Source organism: Camellia sinensis, chromosome 2 (assembly GCF_055761805.1).
Source record: "Camellia sinensis isolate YWXY chromosome 2, ASM5576180v1, whole genome shotgun sequence".
Taxonomy (NCBI): Eukaryota; Viridiplantae; Streptophyta; class Magnoliopsida; order Ericales; family Theaceae; genus Camellia; species Camellia sinensis.
Genome location: NC_138962.1, coordinates 18,106,035 through 18,116,800, shown reverse-complemented (window position 1 = coordinate 18,116,800; position 10,766 = coordinate 18,106,035).

The following is a 10,766-nucleotide window of genomic DNA, read 5'->3' as shown; positions in this document are numbered from 1 at the left end:
ATTGAATCTAACCCTTGATCCAAAAATTCAATTCCAGCTGCCAAATTATTCAATAATGGGAAAAAAACAAAGAACCAAGAAAGCTCTATTGCCTCTTTGGTTATCCAAAGTAAAATTTAATATTCATTTGCAGTTGATAGCTTTGGATATATCTAAAGCAACTTTCAGTGGCCCTAATTACCATCAAAATAATAAAATAAAATGTATCTACTCTGATTAAAAATGTAAGGTGTGTCATCACTCCAATCCAAATTCAAAAAAAAAAAAAAAAAAAAAAAAAAAAAAAAAAAAGTTGATGCAACTCTTTGTCCAAACATGGTATAACTACCAGTCCTAGGCTCCTCCATTCATAGGTTGAGAAGAGGTGGGACCTTAAAAAAGATTAGGTCTACATACGTACAGTTTGCTGACTCATCACAGTACAGTATCTAATGGATAAGCATTTCAAAACAGTTTTGTGAATCCACAAGAACACAACCCATTTTTTAAAGAAAAAATATTAAGTAATTTTAGAGCATCATTAATTAACGAAATGTTATTGATGTAGTTTTCTTAATTTATGAGAAAAGCATTATAAAAAGAGTAATGCTAGAGACCCCAAATATTCTACTAAAAATTTTACCAAATCTCTCACATGGCTGTGGGACCCACACAATGTGGGTCCCATGTGGGTCTCACACCCATGTGAGACATTTGGTAAAATTTTTGGTAGAATTTTTGGGACCTCTAACATTTTTGTTATAAAAATTATGAAAAAGAAAAAGCGGCTTAAAAGTTATTATTCTTATATCCCCTAAATTGAAAGGTATAATCTCGTATTTTTTTACTTGTAAAAATGTGGACAGATGAATAATTACAAATACATTAAATTAATCTTGTCTTATCTCAACAATCTGATAAATGTGAGAGATTATTATTTTACGTGTCAACTTTTCATTATCTCATTAGCTAAGAACATGGATATTATTTTGAACATGTTATTCTAAATTACTAAATAACTTCTTTTATATATTTATTTTACCCAAGTTATTACTTATATAGGTAGTCTATATAAAGTCGCACGCCCACAATTCATCAAGCAAGCTATGCAACCACACTCACATCCTAATCCCAAACCCACTTCTCATCAAACAAAAGCTTCTTTCTTCTTCCTCCTCTTTTACTTCATTTCTTGGATCATCACTTCATTCATTGCCAAATATCAATACCAAAAGACTATCTTCTTCGACTCCAGCTCGTGTCAAATTCCGACAACTCAAACTTGTCGCCGCCTATACCACCTCTGTTTGTGCTAACATGGCTTCATCTACATCACTATACGAGGTTTTGGGGATTCCGATGAATGCCACCAGCAACGAAATCAAGGCAGCGTACCGAAAATTGGCGAGGACGTGTCATCCTGATGTGGCAATGGTGAATCGGAGAGACAAGTCGGCCAATGAATTCATGAAGATTCATGCCGCTTACTCGACCCTGTCAGATCCAGATAAACGTGCCGTTTATGACCGTGATCTTTTTAGGTTACGTCACAGGTTTGGCTCTTCATCTGCCACGTTAGCTGCCATGGCGACAGCCACGTCAATGTCGGAATTTTCGGGCCATTATCCACGCCGAAATTGGGAGTCCGACCAGTGCTGGTAGTGGTATAGAATGACATTTTTTCTAACAGCAAGACACTGTGTTTTTGGAATTTTTTATTTTTTATTTTTTTAAATTTTTAGTATTGCCTTGGTATAGTTTTTCTCTAGTGGATTTTGTCGTTTTTATATTTATTTTTGTACAGATTTGTAGTGTTTGTAGAAGACTTGAACAGGATTCTGTGGCATTATTATATATATATATATATATATATATATATTATTAAATTATATTTTGAAGACCCACATACTTTAAAGATTGAGAATTATTAAAACAAGATAAGAAAAGAAAATTTAGAACAAAGCATCTTAGCCGAAAAGTTATCTTCATCCCAGGAATGATATGAGAGAAATATTTATTGTTAGTGATGATAAATTATAAAATTCACATTATTTATACAAATTGTTTATTTCTATAAAGTGAGTCATCGATCTAAAAATGAACTAATGTGTCCTTGATTAATTTGATAAAAATGACATCTTCAATTTAATATATATCGTTGTAAGAGTTCATTTGGGATATAGGTTGATTTTTTTGACTATTTAGCTTGGGCTAAAAAATCTTGTTTATGATAGATTTTTTGACTTTTTTGATCTTTATGAGAGAAAAAAATCAAATGATTATGATTTGGATGTGATATTTTATCTTATTAATTTTTTAGTCTATTTTATCTTTTTATAATTATTTTAGTCACAATCTATTATGCCAAACCAGTGCTAATTGTGCAAACAACAATATGAAAATTCAAAAAATCTATAATTATTAGGTTAATTTAAATTTTAAAATTTGAAATAAAAATATATTAATATGACTCATTCATAATTAGTGAACAGTACATCACCATTCTATTTATATAAGGGGTGTTTTGAAAAGTTGGTTAAAAGTTGACTTTTTAATTTTTTTGACTTTTTAAAAAAAATTATGTAAAAAAATAGAGAATTGATATAATTTTAAGGACCTTTCTTAGGTATGCCTTGCATATCATTTACACCCTTAGTACTTTGTACTTACACCTTTTATGTATTGGATTATAGGACATTTTATTGAAAGTTTACACATTGATGACCTGCTAAACGGGTCGCTTGGCAGGTAAATTAATTAAATAATATAATATATTAATAATTTCAAATGGTGTAAGCGTTTTGACGAAAATGTATAAACTTTCAGAAAATGGTATAAGTATTTTGACGAAAAAGTATAAGTTTAGAAACTTTTCAGAAAAGGTGTAACATTTTAGAAAAAGGGTGTAAAATTTAGTTTAGTATAAATTTTATCGAGAAATCACAGTTTAGTCGCTAAAGGTTGAAAATCTTATTACCATCGGCCCCTATCTTCTCTGTTTCCCACCGCCCTTTTCTCTGTTCTCTCTCACACACACACTGAATAGTCACCACCAATCCTGACCCCCGTTGACCACGCAAGCGTCGGTGGCCTCCGGTGCTTACCACCGTCTAACATCGCCATCGCCACGGCGACCGCTACTGCCACCACCACCGCCGCTGCCGCAAATGAAAGGTTTTTTTCTCTGTCTCTATCGATCTTGGTCTCTCTCTGTTGATGTCGGTCTCTTCTCCGTCGATATCGGTCTTTCGCTGTTGATCCCTGTCTATGTTGATCTGTTTCCAGTGATCGTGGTCTGTCTCTGTCCATCTCGGTCTCTTTCTGTCGATCTCTGTCTGGTTGTCTTTGTCGATGGTCCATCTCGGTCTCTCTGTCTGTCGATCTCGGTCTGTCTCTCTCTCTCTCTCTGTCCCTTCCTCTATATTAAAAATGGTTTTGTTTAACATTGACATACTTGGTTGGATTTGGAATTGGAGTCGGTATTCCAAGCCCTCCCAAACTGGTTTTCTCTGAAACGGACTCCTACTGGGAGAAAAACGAAGCCCTCCGAAACGTCGCTTCTCTCCGACATTGCCAATATTTGAACGATTGGATTTTAGGAACTTACACGTTTTCTGACAAAACGGAACTTACACCTTTTGCAAAGTTACTTACATCTCTTATGAAAACACTTATACTATTTGTGGAATGTTACATATTGTGAAATAATTTATTTTGTAAAATTTACATATTGTCGTTGAAATACTTATACCTTTTGTGAAAAGTTACTACTTTTATAAACAATTTTATTAAAAAATTTACGCCTTTTGTTGGAGGTTACACCTTTTCTAAGAACAGAACATACAGTTTTTGTCAAATAACTTACATCTTGTGTGAAAAAATTTACACCTTCTATTGAAAATATGTTTGCATAAAGTTTACACCTCTTAGTGGACACCTTTTGTGAATTAGAAAATTTACACCTTTTGTGACATAACACACATCTTTTGTAAAAATATTTACACCCCTTATGGAAAATATTTTTGAATAAACTTTACACCTTTTGTTAAAATCTACACCTTTGCTGAAAGTTTACACCATTGGAGGAAATACTTACACGTTTTCTGAAAAGTTACTTCTTTTGTGAAAATATTTTTTCATAAAATTTATACCTTTTATTGGAACTTACACCTTTCTGAAAACAAAACTAACACATTTTGTCACATAACTTACATATTTTTGCAAACATTTACACGTTTTATGAAAAGTTACACATTCTATGGAGAATATGTTTTCATAAAGTTTACACCATTTGTCAAGAACTTACACCTTTGCTGAAAGTTTACACCTTTTCTGAAAGGTTACTCTGATTGTGAAACAATTTTTTTCAGGAAATTTACACCTTCTATTAGAAGTTACATCTTTTGTGACATAACTTACATCTTTTCTGAAAATGTTTAAACCTTTTATGGAAATCTGATTGAATAAAGTTTACACCTTTGGGGGAAATTCTTAAAGTTACATGAATTAGATTTTCCATAAAATTTACACCTTTAATGGGAAGTTTCACCTTTTGTGAAAAAAAAAACTTACACCATTTGTGACATAACTTCCATCTTTTGTGAAACCACATACAAGTTTTTGAAAATATACACCTTTCATGGAAAAAATATTTGCATAAAATTTATACATTTTGTTAAAAATATAAACCTTTTCTGAATGGTCACACCTTTTTGTGGGAATACTTACACCTTTTCTGAATGGTTACTGCTTTTGTGAATAACTTTTTCTATAAAATTTACACTTTTTATGGGATATTACACCTTTTCTGCCAACAAAACTTACACATTTTTTAAAAATTCACACCTTCTATGGAAAATATGTTTTCATCAAGTTTACACCTTATTTTAAAAACTTACACATTTTCTGAAAAGGTACTCATTTTGTGAAACAAATTTTTTTTAAAAATTTACACTTTTTAATAGGAGTTACATCTTTGGTGAAGACAATTACATCTTTTTTGAAAATTTACACGTTTTATGGAAAATATGCTTTGATAAAGTTTGTTAAAAGAAATTATTTGACAAAAGGTATAACCTTTTGAAATATGATGTATGTTTTTCCGAAGAAGGTGTAAATGACCTCAGAAAAGATGTAACTTTTGTTTTTCACTAAAGGTGCAACTTCAAATAATAAGATTAAATTTTATGAAAAAGGTTTTTCCACAAAATATGTAATTTTTCAAAAAAGTTGTAAATATTTCCACGAAAATGTGTAAAATTTAGGAATAGGTGTAAACTTTGTGAGACAATCAAGCTGAATGTTTCGTTTTTACAAAAGATATAAGTTCCCAAAGAAGCTCTAAATTTTATCGACGACTTATACGTTGAAAATTTTATCACCACAGACCACCCAACCGTCGCAGGCCACCGTTGCCCACCGCCGACTGACATTGCCATCGCCACCGTCGCTGGTACAAATCAAAGGATTTTTCTGTCTCTATCGATCTTGGTCTCTCTTTGTCCATCTCAGGCTCTTCTCTGTCCATGTCGGTCTCTCTCTCTCTGTCTGCCGATCTCTGTCTGTATCTCTGTGTCGATCTGGGTCCGTCTCTCTCTGTCGAACCATGTCTATCTCGGTCTCTATCTGTCGATATCGGTCCATCTCTCTCCCTCCATTCATCTTTGTCTGTCTATATCGATATCAAACCATGAACAACACAAACACAGTTTGATTGGGTTCCAGCAACTTACTCGTTCTGCGAAAAAATGGAACTTACACTTTTTGTGAAGTTAATTTCATCTTTTCTGAAAACATTTACAGTATTCTGGAAGGTTATAGTTTTTTGTGAAATAATTTATTTTGAAAATTTACACATTTTCGTTCAAATACTTACACCTTTTCGGAAAAGTTACCTCTTTTGTAAAATAATTTCATTACAAAAATTTACACATTTTATTTGAAGTTACACCATTATGAAAACAGAGCATACACCTTTTATCAAATAACATACATCTTTTGTGAAAGAATTTACACATTTTATGGAAAATTACATTTCATAAAATATACACCTTTTGTTAAAAATTTACACATTTTCTTAAAGTTTACACCTTTTATTGGAAATACTTACACGCTATCTAAAAAGTTACTCCATTTGTGAAATAATTTTTTCAATAAAATTTACACCTCTTATTAGAACTTACACCTTTTATGAAAACAAAGTTATACCTTCTGTGACATAACTTACATCCTTTGTGAAAACAGTTACATCTTTTTTGAAAATTTTCACTTTTTGTTAAAAACTTACACCCATTCTGAGAAGTTACTCCTGTTGTGAAATACATTTTATTATAACTTACACCTTTTCTAAAAATAAAAGTTACACATTTTGTGACATAACTTACATCTTTTGTACACGGTTTTTAAAAATTTACACTTTTTTATGAAAATATGATTTCATAAAGTTTACATCTTTTGTAAAAAAAACTTACATTTTTTCTGAAAGTGTACACCTTTTGGGAAAAATATTTACACCTTTTCAGAAATGGTGTAAGTACTTCCATTGAAATGTTTAAACTTTCAAACAAGGTGTAAGGATTCACAAAAGGTATAAATTTTATGAAACCAAATGTTCCATAAAAGGTGTAAATTTTCAAATAACGTGTAAATGTTTTCACAAAATATGCAAGTAATGTCACAGAAGGTGTAAATTTTGTTTTCATAAAATGTGTGAATTTTAAAAACCGTGTAAATTTTATGGAAAATATTAACTCACAAATGAAGTAACTTTTCAGAAAAAGGTATAAGTATTTGCACCAAAAGGTGTAAACTTTTAGAAAATGTGTATATTTTTAGCAAAAGGTGTAAATTTTATGAAAAAATTTATTTCACAAAAGGTGTAACTTTTCAAAAAAGGTTTATGTTTTTCACAGAAGGTGTAAATGATTTCAAAAATAGTCTAAGTCTTCGATTCACAAAATGTGTAAATTTTATGCAAAGTTTATTTCACAAAAGAAGTAACTTTTCAGAGAAGGTGTAACTATTTTCAGCAAAAGATGTAAGATTTAAGAAAATGTGTAAGTTTGAACAAAAGATATATATTTTTGGAAAGAAAGTATTTCACAGAAGGTGTAATTTTTGAGAAATGGTGTAAGTTTTTCCACAAAAGATGTAAGTAAATTGACAAAAGGTGTAAGGTTCGTTTTCAGAAAATGTATAAGTTCGAACAAAAGGTGTAAATTTTTAGAATAAAAATATTTTACAAAAGGTATAACTTTTGAGGAATGGTGTAAGTAATTTCACTACAACATATAAGTTTTTAGAAAAGGTGAATGTTTTAAAAATGTGTAAATTGTATGAAATAATTTCTTTCACAAAAGGTGTAAATTTTCTAAAAAGGTGTAAGTTACTTCACAAAACGTGTTATTCAAGTTTTCCCGAAAGGCGTATGTTTTTCCACAAAAGCTTTAAGGGACATCAGAAAATGTGTAAGTTTTGTTTTTATAAAAAGTGTAAGTTCCAAGGTGTAACTTTTATGAGCAAAATTAATTTATAAATAATGTAACTTTTCATAAAAAGGTGTAAGTGAAGTCAGAAAAGGTATAAGTTGTCAGAAAAAGTATAAAATTTTCAAAAATGCCGTAAGTGTTCAGAAAAGGTGTAAGTTCCCTCGGCCCGTCCGTCTCTCTTCCATCTCGGACCCTCTCTCTCTATTTTTCTTTCTCTCTCCCCGTCTCTCCGTTGTTCCATTTCCCCGTAGTCGTAGGGTTTTATAGAGAAAAATATTTGAGGGCAAGAATCATATTGAAAGAACAAAGCTTATTTACTTGAGTTTAGCGAACATCAATCATTTAAGTTCTTGGAAAGGCTAGCCATGGAAGTTGATGCATAAATTCTTTTTTGAAGTTGATTTTTGTCGCTAGAGCACAACCGCAAGGGTTAATCGAGCACCACCGTCGGTTTGTCTGCTCCGGTTGGTATTTCCTTTATTTTGTGCTCTCACTTTCTCTGTCTCCTTGTTTGTCTTCTTTCATTCGCATATACCTTCACACCCAACCCGAAATCGACCCAATAGGAACTATTCTGTACTCCATTTTGGTATTTTGTACTATTCGAATAGGAACTCTTCCCCCTACTACCCGAAATCAACCCAATAGGAACTGTTCTGTACTCGATTTTTGTATTTTCTCCCTTTCGAATAAGAAGTCTTCCCTCTGCTATCAGTGCTGCAAGTTGAACATAGGTATCATAGTAGTTAACAACAAGCATAAAAGGTGTTCTGCATTTACATGGCCAACTTGTTAGGTTATATATAACCAAAGAAGACTTTAAAAAAAAATTGTGTAATGAGGGCACAGGAAAAACAATTTTTTTTTAGAGTACCCAAAAAAAGCAAAAATAAGAAACTCGATAAACAAACAATGACTAATCTTGATTCCGCAACGGCTAGCACACTCGGTTGAATTCTGCTTTCAATTTTGTAGTACTTGGTGATTTTATATTGCCGGAACTTATGTTTAGAAACAATCTGTGTTACACGGACTCTTCAAAATAGATCAAATACCCGTGTCAGACACCTGAGAGTCGGACAAGGGTATGGGATATGTGTCGGATACTTTTCAATGGATACTCCTTATATAATTGTATATAACACAATTATTATATGTGCAAATTATTGTCAAATTACTATAAATGTCATTTTGACACTGTAAGTTACATATAGTACCATTTTATGTCACATATTAGATTAAAAATATGATATTTTTTTTCCCAAACCACGTACTGTTGAGTGTAAGATTTAATGAGTCGGACCTGTACATACATACCCGTACCCGGCACCCGTACCCGAGTCCGTGTAACACAGGAAACAATTGTTTGTTTCAGTGCTAAAGTTCATGCATAGTTGACGGTATTGAACTTAAAACATAGGAAAGCCAATTGAAAGAGTTGAAATGAGGATGACGATTTTCAAATTTTGTAGAGAGCTATTCGTTCCCCACACCCAATTCTTTTCCCAGAGTCGAACCCTTCACTTTCATAGCTAGCCTTACCAACAACTTAAGCGGCTGGAGACGATGGCTGAAAACCAATTCCTTCTCCCCACCTGATTCGGACAAGCCTAACAGATTAAGGAAGAAGTTTGCCTTCAGTCCTTCTCTAATATCCAACTTTTCTAAGATGTGGTTCATCCAGGCATCGTCACTGCCCTCTCTTTTTGTGGTTGACGTGTCTATAGGTGAACTATTTAGGAGAGATCTCAACTGTGCGTGCACATAGAGTGTGTTCCCATCCCAAGTGATGTTGAACTTCTTAACTAAGTTGTTCAGTTCTTCAACTTCACGAACTTTTGTAAGGCTGAGGTGAAGAAATGCAAAAAAGTTAACAAGTCCAGGTAATTCATGAAGAAAATCTTATTCGTAGAAATGGACAGCCTTGCTTGTCATTGCACGCAGCTCTTGAATGGCGGTTACCTTTCTCTTGAAATATTCATCTTTTTGTTGAATAGCAGTTATGTTTGAAGAGAAAGGTAGCTGTCATTTAGGAGTTGCGGGCTATTTGGACTTTATTGAGCGAGTTCATGAAATGCATACTTTCATTTGTGGGAGTATGACCTTCATCCAGAATGAGAATGGATGGGTACGTTAGTAATACTTGTTGGCAGGCAACAGCAATCTTGCTTGTTTCATTGTCACATACAATTGAAGAAACTTGCTTATATGCCCGAAAAAGTATTCTTCTCTGATCTGCCCACCATCTGAGCACCTGAAGGTAATGGAGCGTGGGCCAAGATGCAGCCACCTCGATTCTCTGCAACTAAGTTGCTCAGTAGGAAATTGAAGCCCTCAACTTGATGGGGTTTCATCTGGTTTTTGTGCCTGGGATGAGCACCAATTTCAATGACAGCAGAATCTTGTCCAGATTGTTTAACCCCGTCATGAAATAGTTCAGTTGCTTCCTTGTCCTTTGTAGTCGGGCCTTCATAAAAGTATGTGCGTGTAGTCCTTCAGCCCTAAATGAAAAACAAAATATAGTTCTTCCTCTTCAATTTTTGGGAAATTATGCATTTATCGCTTGTACACATAATTATTTCAATTGTAAGTTGTGTGAACTAAATGCAAAATTTTGATGTGTGTCCTTTCTTTTGTCCGTTTCAAAATCTATATATGTGTTGGGAAATTCTCCGTTTTGTTGTCTGTGCTTACGCAAAATTTTTAGGTTAACAGCCACATGTTGCAGCCGTTTGTTTGTGTTCTTGTAAATATTGATTGGAATACTTTGCAGGAATTGTCATCATTGAATCTGATGGATATTGGTCACCTCGCACCAACAATGTTAGTTTTCTCCTTCAAGACTTGCTACCAGTTGGTTTCGTACATATGTTTGTAAACAAACGAAATCCATTACCAAGGAATACGCTGAATTTTTTTTGGGATCAATTCTTACAGCAGCCCATGTACTTTTGTGTTTGTGTTATTTGTTTTGCACAAATTTTGAATGGCCTCGCTTTGCATCATCAATTGTAAACTTTTGTTTCAATTACTTCCATTTGATTACAACCCTTCACTATTTTCTATCAGAAAATATGCATATATGTGGCAATTGTACTTTTTATTGTAGTCAACTTATAACTTTACTGAACTTACATAATCTCAATCAATTGACATTACAATATTTGTTATAAAAATCACAAACAGCATTAGCAATTTGACCAAAATTGTCCAGGAAATTTAAAATAGAGTGTCAGAATTGAGGGAGTGTAAAGTGCATCGATTCAAATTAGACAACGGAGAAAATATGTACACCACCCC